Raw genomic sequence first — 23,089 nt, 5'->3', positions numbered from 1 at the left:
TGGACTTGCAGCTGCTCCAAGAGAAACTTTACATTGGAATGCAGCACACGAGGAAAATGAAAAGGCATTTGTTAACTTTAATGGAGTTTCCTTTATTCTGAGATTATATACTTGATATCTAGGGGTTGTGGTTAAAATGTCCCTCCTAATAGATGGTGGAAGATATTTCTTACTGTTTTATGGCCCCTTGCTTTATGCCCTTACTTAGCTAAGGAAAAAGTTGGTTATTCTAATGTGCTCCAAAAATATTTAACATTTTAAAGGTTTATAAAATTCAAAAGTTTGAGGTCTACTCTTCTGTGCCATTTGGAGGTCTTATCAGGCCACACTGGACCAAGGTCAGCTGATTTTATTGAGCAAGTTTTATTCCATGAGCTAACACCAACTCATTGTACTGAAAAGGATCCTGAGCTTCATATGTGCTCAAAAGTGGGGAAAATGTGCTGGAATCCATTAATGAGGTCTGCTGTGGATGTGAAGGGGGAAATTGCAACCCATTTGCAGTGGTAAATATTTAACAACTACCCTTTAAAAAGAAGAAAAGCCCTGATTTGTGACATTAGCCAATATCTACGGTGACGATGCTCTCACCATGGCCAGTTCCAAGCCACTAACATGGCATAATAAGGAAGAGCTGTTAAGAAATGCACCTGATTGGCTCTCACAAGCTGGTACAAGCCGGGCTCAGAGCACCCTGGCATACTTGCCTCATATTTTCGGCTCCGATTCTGGACAGTGGGAGCCATGGCATGCGTGTGGTTCAGTCTTCCATTCACAGACTGCAACTCTTCTTTCCCTCACCCATGTGTGCACATGATATTCCTTTGATGGGAAAAGTATCATACGTTTCTGGGTTTTATATTAATATGCTTAATTTATCTCTAGCATGAAATGAAATGGATGATCTCACAGATTCCTTGCTGGCAAGAACAGTGGCACTAAAATGTGAGTGCTGACACGCAAACATCAAAACATGAATGATGACATTGAAACAAAGCTACTGAAGTGAATTCCATCAAAAGGAACTGGTGTTAGGTGCTGAAACTGATGGAGGCCTAATTGGGATCTGCCTTCTTGCTATGGATGCCACAGAGACTAACAATTATTAAACAACCGGAGCTTGTTATGTAGTATCCAGAATGAATGGACTCAAGATGCTACTTCTAGGCTGAGCAAGCAGCTTTCTGAAGAGCACTAAATCCTAATATTTACTAAAACAATGAGTCATGTCATTAAGCCTGAGGTGTAGGGCCCAAGAAAGGCTTACAGTACTGAGTGCTGGTTTTGTCATCTGGCTTCACGCACATTCAACTCATGCCCTACTTCTCTGAGTGCTAACCCAGCCTCCTCCAGCTTCACTCTGGAGCTCCAATTCCCTTGGTTGAAGAAAAGCCAGAAGCCTGGTTCATACTGGGGTTTTAAAATCTAGGAGTCAATATAGAATTGGAAGAGTTTGGAATCGAGAGATTGGGTACTGTTGTCCAAAGCAGTAGGTCTATGCAGGCTCCAATGTATGGCTATGCAAGGTTCCAATGTGCAGTTGTGCAAGCTGTGTACTGCACAATTCCAGGAGACACTATTTTATGTGAATATTTCAGCCCTACATCTATAGAGCCTGGAAGTGGGGCAGGATATGCAGCAAATGGTCAGTGACAAAGAATAAGGAAGATTAATGAAAGGAGTTCGGGGAGAAAAAAAAAATGTTGGGACTGCTGTAGCTGAGCCCATCTAAGCGAAAAACTGTCCCAGAAAAGCTTGCTTGAATTAGACTCAGCATTGTACAGATGTGGAAACCAAGACACAGAGAGGGAACTGCTCATTGCTCAGAAAATGAGGTGATCGACAGGAAGAAAAAGTTATTGTTTGGGCTAACAACCTGGGGACAAGTAGCTCTTGCAACTCAAGCCCAGGAGTGCTTGTAAACTCAACAAGTGAGTGGACATGCAGGTGTGGGAGCAGGGACAGAATAAGAAATCAGTTGGGAGCCCAGGGAATGCTCCAAGAGCAGGACAAGGGTGGAATGACAAGATCCCAACCACTCCATAATTAGTGTATATCATTGCGCATTGGCAGGTACTCCGCCATCACATCCACACAACAATCCTGAGTTCTGTTCTGTAGTCTCAATATCAAAGAACTGGAGTTCAAAAAAGTTAGGTAACTTGCCCAACTTCCCACAGCCAGGAAGCAGCAGAGCTGGGACTTGAATCTAGTTATGTCTAAGTCTAAAGGTAATCCAGTTAAGTCTAAGTCTAAGGGCCTGGGACTGGAATCCAGTTAAGTCTAAAGACCTGTACCACTCAAAGTCCTTTGATTGGCATCACCAGCACCATCTTGGAACTTATTAGAAAATTCAGACTCCCTGGTTCCATCTGAGACCTACTGAATTAGAATCTGCATCTAAGCAAGATCACCATGTGACTGAAGTACACATTTAAATTTGAATATCATTATTCTAGAAGAACCCTTTCCAAGTATCCTTCAAAGTGATTCTGCCTCCAGAGAATTAAATCCTGATTCTTTTTTTTTTTTCCAGTATGGTTGGACCAAGATATTCTACGATTCCTAGCTGAGATTTACCCCGGAGCAAGAAAAATGTCAGGGGGTTGAAGCTATTACTTCCTCTTCAATTTCTTTGCGAGTGAAAGTGAAAACAGCACAACCATGTGTGACTTCTCTCATGATGATGACACAGCCAAGATGAGGCTTGTTTTAAGGTAAAATAACGGTTCTGAGCTGGCCACTGTCCCAGGGCTTCATCTGGCTTTATGTGACTTTTCATCACCTTGGCTGTTGAGCAGAATGAAATTCAGTGTAGCTTGTGATGCAGATGCCGGGAAAAAGTAGGAGCAAGGCTGAGACCATCGGGTTTCACCTCTCTTCTCCTCAAGCTGCCAGAAGAAACCTACTTCCATCACCCTAACCCATAGGAAATTATATAAAAGATTGACCACTCAAATGGACCTTCCCCTCCCAAAGGCCTTCATGGAACATATGATCCCTCCTTCTTGGCCATAGCTGATCAGACCAAGGATGGAACAGAGATGACATGCATCTCCCAGATTCATATACCCATTCCTATTTATTCTGTCTCCCTCTTTCTCTCCTCTCTTCCATCCCTTCCTGTCTTGCTCTCTATTCCCTCCTCTCTTTCGTTCCTCTCCTACACCTCATATCTGGAATTGCAGAATAGAGAGACAAGTTCTGAGTCAGCAGTGAGGGGATTCCAGTATTACTCTAAATGTCCCCCTCCCACGCTCTCTAGGTCCCCACCTTTATATACTGAAAGCTGCTGTCTGCAAACATCTGCAACTCTGGCTGCAGGAGCACATTTGGCCAACATACAGAGGAAGCGGGAAGTGCCAAAGAGTTAATGCCTCTACAAGCAAGAGTTAATGCGGCCCTGAAAGACGACTAACTATATTTGGTATATAAATCGCCCAAGCTCTCTTGTCCCTTACGTAGACTATCTCAGGAGCACATACTCTACACTGTCTTGAGTTCCTCAAGAAAGATTAGGCTCCAGTTGCCCAGAATGGTAACTTGCTTGATAAAACATCCTTCACTGGCTTCCTTTTCTCTCTCTTGCCCACTTTTCCTTGCTTCTCTCTCTGTAACCACTTTCCGATATTTCCCAGACTCATCTTCCAAATAACCACTTGTATTTGAATCTTCACATCAGGATCTGCTTCTGAAGTCCATCTCAAGGAGCCCTCTAAGGTGAAGGAAGAGGTCATGGAGAGACATGGGGAACCAAGTTATGGGGAAGCAGGAGTGGCAGAGGCAGAGGAAAGGGTGAGGGAGTCAAAGGCCTAGAGTGGATAAGGGGAGGCTGGGGGTTCCTCCCCTAAGCAGCCTCAGTGCCACATGGCTCTCCAGGTGCAGGCCTAGGTCCAAGAGACCTTACAGAAAGCCCTCTTCTTCAAAGGCCAGAGAAAAGTCCTGGTCTTTGCACCCTCTGGAGAACCTAATTATATTGGCAAGCCAAACCAAGGCAAAAAATGGTGTGTTGGGGGCAGATGATGTTAATAGAGCAACAGTACTAGCTAGCCCTTCTTGGGCATTTCCAAGATGCCTAACATTCTCCTACGCACTTTGAGGGTGTTGACTCATGCAATCCTCACAACCACTTATGAGGTAGTTTATATCGTTATCATCAGTTTACTAATGAGGAAACTGAGTCACTGAAAGTTTGAGTGATTTGACACAGCTCTTGAGTGTGTAAGATTTAGGCTCAAACTCAGTTAGTTGAGCCCCTAAGCACCACACTAAACCAGTCCACATAGCACTAGCTGAGGTCTGCCCTCCTTTTAGAGGTTGGTCTTCACACCTACAGAACTTATATCGTCAATGCAGTATTGTTATGGTCTCCAAAAGTTTTTGGACCTGGATCTCTTCGCTTAAGGGGATTTTGTCCCAAGCAAAATACAGGGGCCTCAGGGGACTGGATGGAGCCAGAGAGAGGCTTGAGTGAGGCTGAGTCCCTGGCCCAGCACTCAGGCCAGAGCCGAGGGAGATCAGTTGCAATGCTTGTTATAGCCTCAGACAACGAGCCACTAACCACGAGCTGGCAATCACGTGATGAATGCAGAGCCAAGAGCTTTATCAGTTTTATAATTTACATGGTCTACATCTCTGTTGAGTACATTATTCCCCTTTCACTTTTGGGAAAACCGAAGCTCAGAGAAGATAAGCGCTAGAGCCCGTTGGGTCTGTTCGCCCTACAGAGCTTGAGTCCTTGCCCAGAGGTTTTGGGCTGACTCTGGGCTTAGGTCACCCAAGGAGCTTGACTGGGTGGGGTGGCTGGAGCATATGGACAGGACTATTCAGATAGTGGTGTGGCCAGCCATTAGACATGGAGGGCATGAGGAGCAGGGCCCAGAACTCAGGAATAACGCCTGGAGCAAACAGGTGTCAGTGCCCCTGCTGGGGATCTCCAGGGTTGGGAAGGCTTTCACGAGACCAAGATTTTCCCAGAGACACTCCAGCATCTCAGCTCACATTGTGCTCCCTCTGAGTCTGCTCTGCTCAGTCCAGGGAATCCTTTTCTGATGCTGTGGTGGGAAGCCTTGCTCAGATCCACCATTTACTCTCTCCAATCTATCTCTAGTTGCTACATTTTGAAAACTCAAAAGCCAGTAACAAAATGATGACTGAAAGAGGAGTAAGGGGGAGCTAAGGAAATGGCAGGAACACTAGTTAAGTCTTCAAACTTGTAACACCACCACACCCCCCTCCACCAAGAAATACGTTACCTCGGTTGTTAAGCATTGATTCATCCAGCATTTAGAAGTGCAAACCTCCAGTTGTTTTGGGGGAATACAGTTCCTCATTTTTTCCTCTCCTTTATACTTTAAAGGCGAGGAAAGATCTATTCTAGTTTTTTTTGTTTTTTTTTTTTTAAATCCCCAGAGACCCAAGAAGTCAAGAAGGAGCCTGAACCAAAGTCCCTGATTAGAAGGTGTCCCTATAGGAGAAGCTGAAAAGAAGTTTTATAAGAAAATAAAAATAGAAAAAGTAATACCAGTGGCATAGGATTTTTTTTTTTTTTTTTCTTGCCACCAAGAATAGCAGCAGTCGACTCCCTGCGCTCTGGGCCCATCTTCTGAAGCTCATTGTGGTGGGAGCTAGAATCCATTTTCTGTTTCAATTGACGTTAATTTCATCCCAGCATATTTCGGGCCTCTCATCACAAGATGATTCATTGCTGCATGTAAGCGAGTACAATCAGCTCAAATATTTGTAGTCTTCATGCAATTGCTGTAAGAAAACAGGGGATTGCGTGCCGCAGATCGCTCCCCTCCCCACTGGCCCCTACGCTGGGCCAAGGTGTCAGGTTAAAATGACAGGCAGCTGCCTGGTTCATCCTCTTCTGCTTTGCTGACTTAGAGCCACACAAATATCCATCCCCCTGGAGACCAGCAGCTTCTGTCAAGAAGATATTTTTGTGGAGAGGGTTATGCCCCCAACAGCCTAACCAGGAATATTTCCAAAGTCACTTTGGAGGAAAATCTTGTCAGACCTTCCCCTCACATGGTTTTCTAAACTTTATGTCCAAGAAACTCTTAGGGTAAGTTTTCTTAGTGATTATGCTAGCATCCTAGACTCACAGGGCATAGGAAGCCTCAGACCTCTTCCTCGCCATTCCAGAAATGCTACTGGGGAGGCAATTGAGAAACACAGATTGTGCAAAGACTCATCAAGGGTGAAGTGGCAAGAGAATCTAGATTAGAATCCAGATCATCTCCCAATTCATGGTCCAGTGTATATGCAGCTGTATTCTTTTGTTTGTTTCTTGAGATAGAGTCTTGCTTTGTTGCCCAGGCTGGAGTGCAGTGGCATGATCTCACGTCACTTCGACCTCTGCCTCCCAGGTTCAAGCAATTCTTGTGCCTCAGCCTCCTCCCAAATAGCTGGGATTACAGGCATGCACCACCATGCCTGGCTAATTTTTGTATTTTTAGTCAAGATAGGATTTTGCCATTTGGCCAGTCTGCTCTCGAACTCCTGGCCTCAAGTGATCTGCCCACCTCGGCCTCCCGAAGCACTGGGATTACAGACTGTAGCCGCCATGCCCAGCCAGCCGTTCATATTCTATAGGTTTTATTGTTTTTATTTTTCTGAGATGGAGTCTCACTCAGTACCCAGGCTGGAGTGCAGTGGCATGATCTCAGCTCACTGCAACCTCTGCCTCCCGGGTTCAAGCGATTCTCCTGCCTCAGCCTCCCAGGTAGCTGGGATCACATGCATGTGCCACCATGTCCAGCTAATTTCTGTATTTTCAGTAGAGATGGGTTTCACCATGTTGGCCAGACTGGTCTCGAACTCCTGGCCTCAAGCAATCCCCTCACCTCGGCCTCCCAAAGTGATGGGATTACAGGCATGAGCCACCGCACCTGGCCATATAGGTTTTATTTTAGAATAGCTTTCTTCTGATTAAAAGTATGTTCCTGACACAGAATTTTTGAAATATGAAATATTTATTCCATAATCCCAGTCCTCAAAGATAATATCACCAAGACTACCTTCGTGGTCATCTAACCTGTGCAGCCACAAAAACTTTGCACTCAGAAGGTTCCTATGCTTGATTTAAGCCTCTGCTGTCATATCTTGAATTTCTTAATTTTTTTAATGAAGGGCCCTGCATTTTTATTTTGCATTGGGTCTGCTAATTATATAGCTGGTCCTAATCACCATTAACATTTTAGTGCTATCTTCTCCAATGCCTTGAATCTTGCTTCATCCCATTCATTCATCTATTCATTCATTTGCTCACTCAACAAATGTTCATTGGGTGCCTAGGAGGCATGGAATCCCATGAAAATATCATTGAAAGGAGGGCATGAGTGCATTATCCCATCAATACAAATTATTATGTTGGGATTGTTGATCCAGGAAGATTAAAATGACTGTGCGCAGAGAAAGAATGGACTAAAACTCCTTGGAGGCAGAGGTCAAGCAGAGGGAAGAAGGTCAGGCATGGTTCTGTGTCGTCAATGGTAACTATTCTGCATGTGCACGTGTGTGAGAGGCTCTGATGCAGATAGTGAGGGCAGAGCTTGAGTGCAGACAGGTGTTACTGACATGTAAGCAATGGCTCACACAACACACCTGTTGTGGAAATAGGATTACTCTCTATCCAGTTCCTACAAAGTTCAGCTCCACAGCCATGGCCCAGCACTTCCAGTAAAAATTTAGTAATTGCTCTGCTGACCTTGCTCTTTCCTGAGTTTCCCAGCATTTTTAGGGCCAGACAATGGGAATGAATTTATTTGCCCTAAAGTCTAGAGAAAGATGGCTTCAAAGCAATGGAGAGCTATTTCCTCCAAGTAGCAGGTAGAAAATGTAAAAGAAAGAGAAGAATTACCTCAATTACATGGTAGACATTGGAAACGCAAGGACAAAGGTCTGTAGGGTCTAAATGTTATTTCTCTACTAGAAAAAAAAAAAATGTAACCTTTTTCTGGACCAAAGGCATCTGATATGAATGCTCCACATTTATAGTAATATACCCCACAGGATATTTGAAAGCTCTGATTTAATCTTTAATTTCCCCCCAACAAGGTATGGGCCTGAATTGTGCCACAGCAATAAGATAGAAGTTCTGACTCTAAAACTAGGAGTTGTTCCCACTCCATAAATTTTCTCCAGAGGCTCTAGAAAAGAGGAATGGTCAAAATTCCAATTGCCTTCTTGATGTCTGACTCTACTTCTCTTGCTGTTGAACACCACCAAGGAGAAAATTCTCAAGACCCAATGAGTTGAGAGAAAAACATCCTTTATCACAGACCACGCTAACTTTGCCTTCATACCCTCCACCTTCCTCCTAGATAAACTTATTCTCACTACTTCCCTGGACATTTTCCTGTAGATGGACCAGGCTTGACACCAATAAATATTCAAGTCAAATAGCTCTGATGAGATTTGAAATAACTACCGGAGGATGTCTCACGTAAAGTCAGTCTGCCTACCACTTTTCTTGCCCCCTCCAATTAACACTCCTTACTAAGACCAAAGTGACATTCTAAAAACTAACTCTGACCATATGCAGAACAGATGTCCCACATCCCCAAAGCCCACCTAAGTTGAAGGCAGCAGTGATGGATAGTCCTGTCCACATACCCAGCATCCCACCTCAAGGATGCACTGAGATGTCTCTCTGCTTTTCTAGCTCTAGGCTTTCTCTGAAGTTCCAGAAGCCAGTTAATCCATCGGTAGATGCAGCCCAATGTGCAAGGAATTACTGCTTCTGAGGGCACCCTTCTGCTAATGAAGGATAGAAGGCAGTGCATCAATGTCCCCAGTTCCCATTCTTCTGTAGGACAATTCAGAGACATGTTCCACATCATTCATTAAAGGACCTCCAGCAAGATTAAGATCTGCCTGGCCCATGGTAGTTTCTAGCTCAATAACATTGTTGCACTGCTTTCCCATGCTCCCTCTGTTTCCTGGGATCACCTTCCACTTAAACCACATGCACTGAAATCCTCATCTTAGTATCTGCTTTCAGAGAAACCCAAACTAAGAAACCATCTCATTCCCTTCCTTAAAACCTTTCAAAATCTCTTTGTGTTTCAGATGAACCTGAACCTGAAGCTCCTTAGCTTAATATTCAAGGCCCTTAAAAGTTTGCTTCTTTTTTTTTTCCCCCAAATTTTATTTTAGGTTCGGGGGGTACATGTGTGAGTTTTTTTATATGGATAAATTACCTGTTATGGGGGTTTGGTAGATGGCTGACTAGATGCAGCCAGGAAGAGCATCTCCCATGGAGAGATCAGACCATCAGGAAGAATGGCACACTCTGAGCAACTCTTCTGAAGGGAGGCATTGACAACGGATTGAGGTTGAATTTGCTTATTGACTATTACTCCTCATGTGAACCCCGAATGCCAGCTGCACCCACTTACCCACAGTTGAAACCCGCCACCCAGCTGCACACCCTCACATCTTCTCAAGCTGAGCTCTCTCTTCTCCATCTCCTCGTACCCATCTCATTCCTACTCAGATCTCAAGACCCTGGTTTAATGCTCCCTTATCTGGGAATCCTTGCCCACTCCATCCTCTGCACTCAGATGCATTTTCCTGGTGGCTCTTTCATGGCATCAACATTTGTGTACTGGCTTACCTCCCTGAAAGAAAGTGAGCTCCTCAAGGGTAAGACCAGGTCTTTATCTGTCCATGGAGCCCCAGGCTACATGCAGAGCTTGGCACACTGTAGAGATGCACTTACACATTTTTAAAGAGCCATATGGCTTTCCCTTCTATCCTTAGCTACATTTGGTGTCCTTCATGAGTCCTGGGCATTGTTGGTATTTTATGTTGGCAACAAAGAAAATTCTTGTTGTTGTTGTTGTTTTGGTTTTTTTGTTTTGTTTGTTTTTTTGAGATGGAGTCTCGCTTTGTTGCCCAAGCTGGAGCACAGTGGCCCGATCTCAGCTCACTGCAAGCTCCACCTCCCAGGTTTGCTATTCTTCTGCCTCAGCCTCCCAAGTAGCTGGGACTACAGGTGCCTGCCACCACATCTGGTTAATTTTTTGTGTTTTTAGTAGAGACGGGGTTTCACCATGTTAGCCAGGATGGTCTCGATCTCCTGACCTCGTGATCCACCCACCTCAGCCTCCCAAAGTGCTGGGATTACAGGCATGAGCCACCGTTCCCGAAAAGTGTTTTTTAAAGAAGTGGCATAGGCCGGGTGTGGTGCCTCACAACTGTAATCTCAGAACTTTGAGAAGCCAAGGCAGGTGGATCACGAGGTCAGGAGTTCAAGACCAGCCTGGCCAACGTGGTGAAACTGCATCTCTACTAAAGATACAAAAATTTGCTGGGCATAGTGGTGCATGCCTGTAATCCCAGCTACTCAGGAGGCTGAAGCAGGAGAATTGATTGAACCAGGACCTGGGAAGCAGAGGTTGCAATGAGCCAAGATTGCGCCATTGCACTCCAGCCTGGGCTACAGAGGGAGACTCCATCTATTTAAAAAAAAAAAAAGGAAGTGGTATAAAGGTGGCATAAAGTGGCTCACTCAAACATTTACTGACATATCCACCAAGCAAAATCCCCCATTCTGGAGTGAGGAGAGTGGATAATGTTGCCCCACAGATATTGACACACTGGCCAAGGCACACAGAGAGCCTAAGTGTAAGTGTCTGAGGGTCTTAGAATGTTTGTGATGTGCAAACCCGAGAAATTATACAGCCCAGCCAACAGTGGGGAAGTGACTTGTTTAACGGGACAAAGCAAGGACTAGAAACCCAGGCTCTGAATTCCCAAGCGAGCATCCTTTCCACTCACCCACATCGCTGCTCACAAAGGGCGAGCTGGAACCAGGCTGGCTGGGCCTTGGTCATTTCTAGCAGGTCAGAATGCAGTATTTTTTGAAGGGTAAGGAAGTAGCAGGGAACCAGTACTTCAGGAAAATTAATTGTCCCGTGCACCCCAATTCAAACTGAATCTGGCGAATTTCCCCAAAGGAATTCTAGAATACAGCTCAGGAAAAAAAAAAAAAAGAATAAGCAGGGATAATTGAGTTGATAGATAAGGTTTTCTGGTGTGTGCTATGTATTCTAAATATTTTTTCCTTGTTTTCTTGTTGCTACATGTACAGAACAAAAGCTTCCTTCCTGCACTATGCATTGTGCAAAATATAAAGTTGTGAAGTCTGTGATGTAGGAAAGGCCTTGTTTAGTTCGTTTCCATTGCTCCAGCACTGACTAGTTAACCCTATTGCCACCTTAGGTCAATAGAACTGAATTATGTATTCAGCAAAGTGGATGGAAGAGAGGATGGATGAGTGGACGGCTGACAGAGGGGTGGTGCATGCGTGGGTGGAGGGGTGAGGTTTCTCCTCAGGACTTGACTTCTTTCCCTGTTCCTTCATGATCTCTTTTCTGTTGCGGGGAAGTCAGGGACCTCAAACAGAGGGACTGGCTGAAGCCATGGCAGAAGAATATAAATTGTCAAGATTTTAGGGACATTTATTAGTTTTTTAAATTAATACTCTTGTGATTTTTTATGCCTGTCTTTAATCTCTTAATTCTGTTATCTTTATAAGCAGAGGATGTATGTCGCCTTAGGACCTTGTGATGATTGCGTTAACTGTACAAATTGTTTGTAGAGCATGTGTGTTTGAACAACATGAAATCTCGGCACCTTGAAAAAAGAACAGGATAACAGCGATGTTTAGGGAACGAGGGAGGTAACTTTAAAGTCTGGCTGCCTGTGGGCCGGGCAGAACAGAGCCATATTTCTCTTATTACTGAAAACGGGCAAGAGAAGTATTGCTAAATTTTTTTCCCAGTAAGAAATATTAATAATTAACAGCCCTGGGAAAATAATGCATTCCCAGAGGAGGCCTCTAAAATGGCCGCTCTGGGGGTGTCTGCCTTATGCAGATGTAGATAGGGATGAAACACGCCCTAGTCTCTTGCAGCGCCCCCAGGCTTGCTAGGATTAGAAAATTCCAGCCTGGCAAATTTTAGTCAGACCGGTTTTTTGGTCTTCAACCTTGTTTATCAATGACAATGCATGTACAGCGGGACATGGAAGTTTGTTAGTGATTTCAGTTTTGCCCTGACCTTGTGATCTTGCCCTGACCTTCTGCCTTGTGATCTTTTGTCGCCCTTGAAGCATGTGATCTCTGTGACCCACAAGTATTCATACACTCCCTCCCCTTTTGAAAATCACTAATAAAAACTTGCTAGTTTTGTGGCTTTGGGGGCATCACAGAACCTGCCGACATGTGATGTCTCCCCTGGACACCCGGCTTTAAAATTTCTCTCTTTTGTACTCTTTCCCTTTATTTCTCAGACCAGCTGATGCTTAGGGAAAACAGAAAAGGACCCACGTAAAATATCGGGGGCCAAATTTCCCCCAATACTTCTCTACTCTTAGCACCCTAGATTCATTACCCTTTTGCATTTTTCAAGATGACTGTTGGGACAGAACTTAATGTTTTTCCCCCAGTAGGTAGAACGTCTCAATAACTCAGAGGTTTCCCAGGCTTTCCTCATCTCCTGGAGAAATGAGTTGTCTCCACTATGAAAAGCCTTTCTTTATATCCTTATCACCCAGTTGGGCTGGTCCTCAGAAGTCTGTTAAGTGTCAAAGGCCATCACCCAGACATTCTGCAAGAGAGAAGTCCTGAGACCCTTCTGAAGGGAGGAGTCCACCCTGGTCCATGCTGAGCCCTGCTGTTCTTGAGCCCCATGATCTGATGCCACCCTCCTCAGGCAGTTCACTCAGAAGCAGCCAGTGCCTCCCTTTACCATCACCTCCCCATTCATTTTAGCATTTTGCATAATGTGGTTTCCCCAGACAGTTTCCATCATGTTTATTTCAGGAACTCCAGCAGTCACTATTAGCATGACCTACATATTTTTTGATGTCCTATGTGTTCTCCAATTATCATTAACGCAGTATGTTTTAAAACTAGTCTTAGAAGTAATTATAGCAGGGAACTAGTTTTACTTTTTTCCATCAACAGGAAGAAAGAATAAGAGAAGGATTTCAATCATAAGCTGAGAAATCTGCTTCTTAAGCAAAAATCCAGGAGAAAAATTGGCCACTAGGGAAAGATGGAAGCGAAGATTTCTTGATCCCTTCTTCCACACTAGATATTTTCACCCATTATTGCCCACAATCTTCCTAACAACTTACAAAATAAGTATTTCTATTACCACTTTTACAGATGGAGGAACTGAAGCTTAGAGAAGTTGGAATTGTTTTCAAGGTAAAAAGGCTAGTAAATAGAGAAGCAGAGGTCTGAGCTGTGCAAACAAGCTTTGCAATTCCACAGGCTTACCCAGAGGTGGTCTCTGGTTGGGTCTGATCGCCAGGCCCCACCAGCACCTTCTCTGCAAAACAGCATCCTGTGGCTTGAGAGAAGGCAGCTGATATGGTTTGGCTGTGACCCTACCCAAACTCCATCTAGAAGTGCAGCTCCCATAATTCCCATGTGTCATAAGAGGGACCAGGTGGGAGGTAATTGAGTCATGGGGGTGCATCTCTCCCATGCTGTTCTTGTGGAAGTGAGTAAGTCTCAGGAGATCTGGTGGTTTTATAAATGGGAGTTCCCCTGCACAAGCTCTCTCTTGCCCACTGCCATGTAAGAAGTCCCTGTGCTCTTCTTTCATCTTCTGCCCTGATTGTGAGGTACCCCCAGCCATGTGGAACTGTAAGTCCATTAAACTTCTTTCCTTTATAAATTCCCGAGTCTTGGGTATGTCTTTATTAGCAGCCTGAGAACAGATTAATATAGCAGCCATGTTCTTCCTCAGCTTTGGCCCTGCCCAGCCCCCACTAAACGCAGTTGATTGGTCCAGGGTTTGACATTCAACCCAAGCCTGATCAATCAGAATCCTTCTCTGGGATTTTTCACATTGGAACTGAAAATCAGAGCCAGACCCTCTCTGATATCTGGCAGCAGAAGATGTGAGACTGACATGAAGGCCAGGAGCAGTGGGCAGTCATTCTCAGGACAGAGTAGAGATGACACAGAAGCAGAGAGGGATGGCAGTGTCTGAGATCCGTGTATGGTCAGTGCCCAAAGTCTAGCTGGGTCTCCTCTCTTCCTGGGGCTTAGTTCTTCAATGAATTCTCCCTTGCAATCCATGAGCCAATAAATGTTCCTCTGTCTAAGCCAGTAGTAGTTATATTTTAGTTTTTGACAATCAAAAAGAGTTCAGATGGATACCGAGGTCCTGTGTGCACATTTCCTGGTCCTTTGTTGGAGACGAGGTAAGTAAAACTGGGATCAGCTGAGTCTCTTCTACAATGATGCCTCTTCGTTCTGTAACAGGAGGGAGATTCAGCTGAAAAGTTTTCCATGCCTGAAGATTAGGCATTGGTTTCTAAGGAATCCAAAAGGCTGGTCCTAACTCAAAATAGCTCAGGATCTGAGGAAGAACAGTAGCCAGAGAGTTGAGAGATGCAACCTCTCAGGCACACATGGAATGGATGTGGCCCACCCCTCATCTTCCCTCCCTTGGCCTCAATCTCCTCATCTGTAGAACAAGAGAGCTGCCTAGATCATGGTTTCAGTCCCTTACCTGCCACCCTCACCATGGGAACCAGTGTTTGTATGCCACTTTTTAAAAATAGGTTTTCTCTGTTGTCCTTTATCTGTGAATAATGAATTTGATATGCCAGCCCACTCTTCCCAATGCACTTTAAAATGCATAACTGCTCAAATAGAACAGGTTTGACTGTGTACCACCCAAATCTCCTTGGGTACCACAATCTGGAAAACAATGAAGCAGATATCTGTAAGAAGCCAACAACCATGTCATGGAAGGCAAGGTCAGAGGCCAGTCTATTCAGCATTCATTCAGCATACATTTACAAACTTCCTGCTCCAGACTGACCACTTTGAGAAACCATAACACACGTTGTTTTAGCTGACAGTAGGTGAGCATTTATAATGGGTTGGGCACTGGACTAAATGCTTTACAGGTGGTCTCTCATTTTAATCCACTGAAAAATCCCATAGGATAGATATAATGAACTTCTGAGTCTCAGAAAGGTGAATTACTCATCACTTAGACCCAAAGCTAGTGTGTTAGTTTTCTATAACTGCTATAACAAATCATCACAAATTTAGTGACTTAAAACATACATATTATCATCTTACAGTTCTGCGGGTCAGAAGTCCAACACAGTTCTCACTGGGCTAAGATCAAGGTATTAGTAGGGCTTGTTCCTTCTGGAGGCTGTAAGGGAGAATCTATTTCCTTGCTTTTTTTCATCTTCTAGAGGCCACCCCATTCCTTGGTTCATGGCCCCTTCCTTCATCTTCAAAGCCAGCAATACAGGCTGTCCCTTCTCACGTTTCAGTCTCTTTGGTTCTCTGCAGCCAGGAAAAGTGCTTGACTTTTAAGTACCCGTGTGATTAGATCAGGCCCTCTGGATAATCCAGGATTCTCTCCCCCATCTCATGGTCCTCAGCCATAATCACATCTTCAAAGCCCTTTATGCTATGTAAGGTAACATATTCACAGGTCCCAGGGATTAGGACATGGACATCACTGGGGCCAGTGATCCCATCCAGCACAGTAGTAAGGGGCAGAGGGGAGACTGAAACCTTCATTTGATGGTTTTAACCACTACCATATACAGAAGCAGTCCTCAGGGGGCTTTGCTTTACAGGAGTGGGGAGGGGTGACACAGAAAGGGTGACCACTTGATATTATAGACATATCATTGTGTTATCATCTCTCTCCAACTAGAATGTAAACTCCATGAGGGGAATTCCATACACCCTGCTCACTGCTGAATCCCATCACCTACAGTCCTACCATCTAATATGGTAGCCACATGTGGTCATTGAGCACTGACATGTGACTCAAATTTAGTATTCACAGTGATTTCAAAGACAGTATAAAAAAGAAAAAAGAATTTTTGTTACATATTGATGTTTTGGAAAATCTGGATTAAATATAAATTCCTGAAATTTATTTCACCATTTTTTTTAACCTTTCTTTTCCGGCTACCTGAAAATTTAAAATTACATAAGCAGCTTGCACATCTATCGGACAGTGCTGATCCGGATGAATAGTTGGTGCATGGCAGACACCCAGTGCATATCAATCGAGTGAATAGAGGGACAAAATAGCGGGAGATAAGTGGGGAACAAAACAGAGTCAGGTGTTTTCAAATATTCTGTCTGATTGGGAAAGTCATGGGCTGTAAACCCAGAGAGACAGGCAGTGGACGCGACATGGATTCATACAGTGAGCCAATGTTTCCTGAATGCCTCATGCAGGTTAAGTTGGAGTATATTTATTCTATTTGCCAGGGTAGAAGCAGCGAAGTATGCTAGGAAATGATATGGCTGAATTTCTGTTTGAGAAAGAAGATTCTTTTATTTTTCTTCTTCTTCTTAATTTTTCTTCAGAGATGGGATCTTGCTATGCTGCCCGGGCTAGTCTCAAATGATCCTCCCATCTTGGCCCCCTCAAAGTGCTGGGATTACAGGCATGAGCTACCATACCCAGCCCTGAGGAAGGGCATTCTTTAACTTAGGACAAGGCTGGACTGGGAAGAAGGCTCGTCTTCCGGCAAACACGAAGCATGGGGAGATGGTGAAGCATGCCCTCTTTAAGATAAAGTAGCTGAGAAGCAACATGAAAGTGCTTGTAGAGAAGAGGGTAGCTTTATGTATCTCAGAACCAAATCGGGTAAGAAGCAATGAAATGGAACTGGGTAAAACTGTAAATGGAAAGATCACATCAGAGGGAGTGCTGCATCTAAGTTCTACCCTGTGAGGACGATGGAACAAAGGGCACCCAAGTACAAAGCAGAGACGGGTGAATCCAGAGCAGACAGCAGGAAGAAATGTTTCATTCTGGACATCACAAACCCCGAGACAGCTTCAGCAGAGGTAATGTGGACGCCCGCAATCAGGGTCAGCACAGCGCTGGGCAGCAGGTGCCGGGTGGGTCAACGCCAACCTGACCGAGAGGAGAGGACACACCTCGCCAGGGCCGCCGAGCACCAGCCAGTCCTCCAAGCGCTTCCGAGCTCTTTGTTACAGAATCAGGGCAGCGCACTTTAGAAGGGAGGCCAGTAGGTTCAGAGACCTTCTCAAGCCCTGTCTGCAATGTGCCTTCATTAAATATTTCAGAGCAGAAAGCCCACTTCAAAAGAGGAAAGCCTTTGCAGCCTGCTCCCTGGAAGCTCCCCAGTCAGGGTGAGCAGCCCAGAGCTGCTTCAACTCCACACGTTTTGTTTTGTTGTGTTTTGTTTTGTTTTGGTGGGGGAGGGCTTTGTTTTGTTTCACCCTCTTGTCCAATCCCAATTAATTTCAAAACAGGACTATAACCCACAAATGTTGAATTCATTGAAGCACACAAAGGAATCATGATGTAGGTTCAAAGTGGGGGGTTGAAGCTGCATTCTGAGCACTAAGAGGAACAACAGGGAAGTAAGGGAATAGGGATGTCCCTAGGTGTGAGACAGCACTCACCCTCTTTCTACAGTTCGGGGAAGCCCACCAAGCCCTGTTTCTGGATCCAAAATGAGCCAGGGCATATATTTATGCCCCCATTCCCGAGTCGCCAAATACCCTAAAAAGACAAGACTTTCCTGTACAAATGAGGTTACAACAAGGCCAGGAAAGGAGGAAAAAAAAATTTTTTTTTGAGAAGGAATCTCACTCTGTTGCCCAGGCTGGAGTACAGTGGCACAATCTCAGCTCACTGCAACTTCTGCCTCCCAGGTTCAAGCAATTCTGTTGTCTCAGCCTCCTGAGTAGCTGGGACTACAGGCGCATGCCACCACACCCAGCTAATTTTTGTATTTTTCACAGAGATGGGGTTTCACCATGTTGACCAGGATGGTCTCAATCTCTTGACCTCATTATCTGCCCACCTTGGCCTCCCAAAGTGCTGGGATTACAGGCGTGAGCCACCGCACCCGGCTGGAAAAAGTTTTAAAAAGGAGCAACTTCAGGACAGGTGTGGTCACTCACATCTGTAATCCCAGCATTTTGGGAGGCTGTGGTGAGAGGATCACTTGAGCCAGGAAGGTCGAGGCTGCAGTGAGCCATGATTGCACCATTTCACTCCAGCCTGGGTGACAGAGATAGACCCTGTCTTAAAAAAAAAAAAAAAAAAAAAAAAAGCAGGGGAGGGAGAGTGGAATTTTACATTCATATGTACTTTTTCTCTCTCTCAAAATCTCATTGAAATGAAAATAAATGGATTTTTAAAAAGAAATAAGCAAATAAACCAGCAAACATAAAGATAGTGAGCAAGGAGACAATAAAATATGGGATGCAGAGAAGCAAGTGGAGGAGGAGTAAGTGACTTAGACCCCAGGAAACAGGCTCCTAAGTCTTCAGGAAGCTGAGAGGCAAATTCATTTACATAACAGGGTTCCCAAAAGGCTCTGCACCAGGAACCTCTGGAATCCTTCACTAGGTCTCCTAGCTTGCGGAATAAAGTCCAACTTAGCACATTAACCCAGTGCGTGGCACTCTGTAGATGTTGGTTGACTGTGCACTACTTCTCTCCCCAAGCAGTAGGAGATCACAGCCTGGCTCCTGGCTCACAGTGAATATTCTAAAATTCCAGACTCCCTTTAGTTCCTCCACACGGGAGTGGGGAGCTGATAGGGTTTGGCTGTGTCCCCACCCAAATCTCATCTTGAATTGTAGCTCCCATAATTCCCACATGTCATGGGAGGGACCCCATGGGAGGTAACTGAATCATGGGGCAGGTCTTTCCTATGTGGTTCTTCTGATAGTGAATAAGTCCCATGAGATCTGATGGTTTTACACAGGAAAGTTCCCCTGCACAAGCTCTCTCTTGCCTGCTGCCATGCACGATGTGACTTTGCTCCTCCTTTGCCTTCCACCATGATTGTGAGGCCTCCTCAACCATGTGGAACTGTGAGTCAGTTAAACCTATTTCCTTTATAAATTACCCAGTCCCAGGTATGTCTTCATTAGCAGTGTGAGGACAGACTAATACAGGAGCTATGGTGACTTTTTTTTCATTTGCACAACTTTTTTTTATTTACCCCTTGATTTAATCATTGCTTTATTTTCATGTGCTTAGTTTCTAGGTGTGAATTGTTAATTCTACCCCCAAATCCCTGCTAATTGTCTAAATCTCCTCCTTCTATGCTTATATCTAGCATTTCATCTTTTAAAATAACTCTCTCCTGAAACTGTAGGCAAGAAAAAACAATCAGACTATAATGATGGCTCAGCTGTGGATATCATTTGCATGGTCAAAAGAATGTAAACTCTGAAGATCAATCCAATGGACACTATGATATAATCATGTTGAGAGGATGAGGCACTGAAAGAATGCATGAGGGTGAGAGACAGCTACACCCCATCATTCACAGATGAGACAGCGTCCGATAATGTTGAAAGCTGAGAAGTCAAGAGACATGATATGGACATGGGATTAGAGATATGGAGATGCATGCCAAAAGAATCAACTAAAAGAGTTGAAAGTGATTGCTCCAGGGAAGAAGAAATGAAGAAAAAGTGGAGGATTGCAGTTTTTCATGACCTATCTTAGAAAACAATGTAACCCTTTAAGTGTAGGAATAACTATGAAAGATATGTATCTAATTAAGTTATCACTCACAAAAGTAGTGCCATGGGTAAGAGAAGACGATGGGAACAGCCCCAATACTTACCAGCTGGCAGACTCACGTGCTTAACTCATGTGTCAACTGCTCTTCTAGGTGCTGGGGACCCAGACTGAACACCACCAATTCTGGCTACTGTTCAGTTCTAGTCGCTGCTCCTTTGGGTTCCCGACCTTAAGCTAGCCCTTCTGGCTCCAGCCTTCACCTCCATCTGGTCACACTGGCTGAGTCATCTGTACCTATTCTGACTCATTGCTTAACCTCTCCCAGGACTCACAAGACGAAGAGACCCATAACCCCATGACCTCCCTGGGGAACCCCACACCCTCTCATGTGCACCTCCCTTCCCCCTGAATGACTGCTAGGACATAGGACTGCCCCCTCCTTAAGAGTGCCCCACAGCAGACACAAAGACCAGCTGATAGAGAAGAGAAGCAGCCCCGATCATGTAAATGGTGAACCTGACCCTGTTCTTGTGCAATTGACCAGACACATCAGCCCTTCCCTCTTGCCCCATCCCTGCTTCTGAGCGTCCCCCTCCCCACCAAGGCATGCTTCCTCTAGGAAGCTTCGGCTACCATGGGACAATTAGAGGCCACACAGTGAGCCCACCCAGCTCTGCCTACCCTCCCATGGCGGCCCTACCTACACTATGTAACAGCCCTTTACTTGATCTGTCGTGTTTCCAGACTGTACCTGAGCTCCCTGAGGCCAGGAACAACACCTGCCTTGTCCACTCCACTTCCCCAATACCTTCCCTGGTGCCTGGTGTTCAATAAGTATTTGCCCAATGGATTAATTTGTGGGCAGACCCTATTGGGGCCCTGTGAGCTGAGTTAGAGTGACGTGTGCCTGAAGGCCCATGCATGACCAGCCGGAGTCTGTCAGCTTCCACCATGAACTCAGAACCCTCAAGACTGAGACTCCTCAGCTACTTGTCTAGCACCTGCCACCCCTCCACCATCCTGCCCACCCCCTGAGTTCACCATCTGAAATCCTAGACACACCTGCTCCCACCTCTCAGCAGTCCACATAGGCATTCCTTACCCCCAACCTCATTTTCCCTAGGACTTTTCTCGAAATGTTCAGCCCAACAGAAAAACTGAAGAAAAGTACAACAAACTCCCATATCCTCTTCACTGGATCTCTATTAATGTTCTACACATTTTCTTTGTGTATGTGCGTGCTGGGCAAAGCATTTGAAAGTATTTTGGCCTTCATCCTAATAATAGAGGCATTCCCCTACATAATCACATAAGAAATTTCACAGGAAGTTGATAATTCCATCTAATATATCATCCATATTCAAATCTCCCCAATTGCTCCAATAGTGTCCTTCATAGTTTTATTTGAGTCTAAGACCAATGAAAGCCCATGCATTGAATTTGGTGATGCTCTCCAACCTCTCTAAATCCAGACCCCTGTACTCAAACTGTGGTTGTCACAACAGCAGCAGCAGTATCAGCTTCGATATTGTTAGAAAGGCACAACCTCAGTCCACCTGCTGACCTTCTGAACCAGAGTTTACCTTTTAACAAGATCTCCAGGGAATTTGTATACATGTTAAAGTGTAAAAGCTCTGCCTTGAAAAACACACACATACATATATATAGACGTACATATACACACATACCTACATACATACACATGCATATGCCCACATGTGTATACACATAAACATATGCATATACCCACATATCCATACATACATGCATATACACATATACACATGTATATACACATACATATACACACATATACACACATGCACATACCTACACACATCATACATATACACACAAACCTACACACACGACACACACATCTATACCTTTTTTGTCTATTTCTTGTGACTGTGACTTTTTCTGTTGGTTTTTTGAAGAGTCTGAGCCAGTTGTCTCATGGAATGTCCCACATGTGTATCTGTCTACTTGTTTCCTTGTGATTAGATTCAGAGCAACATTTTTAGTGAGAAAACCATGTAGACGATGGCTTCAACTTCTTACTGTATCATAGAAAAAAGCTCATAATGTCAGATGTCCCGACTTTTGGTGATGCTACATTTGATCATTTAGTTAAGGTGATGAATACCAGGTCTCTCCACTGGTAAAGGTCCATTTTTTCCTTTGTAATGTGTAGTTAACATGCGGGGTGATTCTTTCAAACCATAAGGATATACTGTTCCCCAGCACCTTTGACATGACAGTTTCAGCATCCCTTGTGCCCCTTGCTTGAATATATTATTGCAATGGAGGTTGAAAAATGATAATTTTCTCATTCTATCTACATTGATTAGTTGGCATTTTTCTGTAAAGAAGAGCTCCTCTCCTCCCCCACCTCTTCTCTCTCTCCCTCTTTCTCTTTCTCTTTTTCTCTCCCCTGGTCTATTATCAACCATAGAGTCATGAATATAGTATTGTTCTGTTTGATGCTCAAAAATTGATCTAAATTTGGCCTGTGGGAGCCCATGCAAGCTGGCAGCCATGTGCTTTATTCCTCTCTGCAAGTCTAGTAGCTCTGCTACTCTGGGCAAGTGACTTCATCTCTTTGTTTCTCAGTCTCCTCTCTGGAAATGAGATAATATAACAATTGACCTTGATAGGTTTTTTGTGAGGATGAAATGAGTGAGTACATGTGAAACATTTGGAACCGTGCCTGCCACATGCTAAAGTCAATGTAAGTGCTTATTATTACATATTCTTATCATTATCATCTTTATCATGATGATCATCACCACCACCACCATCACCACCTCTTAGCCCAGGCTTTGGCACAGCTAGAGCTCCACAAGCAGCTGAGGAAGGGATGGAGGGAGAGAGTTGAGTAAAATTCTTTAAGAGGAAAGATAGTATGTCAGCAATCCCTGGAAGCCCCTTTCTTCCCACCATTCCTCCCCACCCTTCCTCACTCCCCTGCTCATTACCACTTCCTTGCTAATGTCCAGCCTCCAGAGTAGGTGTGAAGTCCAGCCCACCCCCTCACCCATGGAGAAATATTTGGTGAACTGAACTAACACAGGGCTGTTAGATAAACCCGAGTTCTGGCTGACGAGACGTGTGCTCTTTCCCATCTGCTGCCTTCTAAACAATGCTGGTCTTATTATTTCAAACGACACGCAGTTCTCTCTGTAAATTTGCTTGTCGTGCCAATTCAGATTTTATGTAAGTGCATTTCTCATTTCATTTTCCTCTGCATACAAGTCACTGATGCAAGGCAGCTAAACCCCAGGTCTGCCACACTCCCTGAAGGATGACCTTGGCCTAGTTTTCACTTCCTTGACCCCAGAAGGCACCCTGGTTTCACTGCAGAGACCATGAGGAGCCTCTGAAAGTTCGGGTGTGGGCGAAAGTATACACCCGAACATAAAGGTAAATTATGAAACACGAACAACAGGAAGTTGGTGCTTGTTGAAGCTGGCAATGAGTGCATGAGAGTTGGTTGTATTATTCTCCCTAATTGCATATGTTTGAAATTTTCCGTAAGAAGA

The sequence above is a fragment of the Papio anubis genome, chromosome 18, assembly GCF_008728515.1.
Source record: "Papio anubis isolate 15944 chromosome 18, Panubis1.0, whole genome shotgun sequence".
In the NCBI taxonomy this organism is placed as follows: Eukaryota; Metazoa; Chordata; class Mammalia; order Primates; family Cercopithecidae; genus Papio; species Papio anubis.
The sequence above is the reverse complement of the archived record's forward strand: the minus strand, read 5'-3'. Positions refer to the sequence as shown.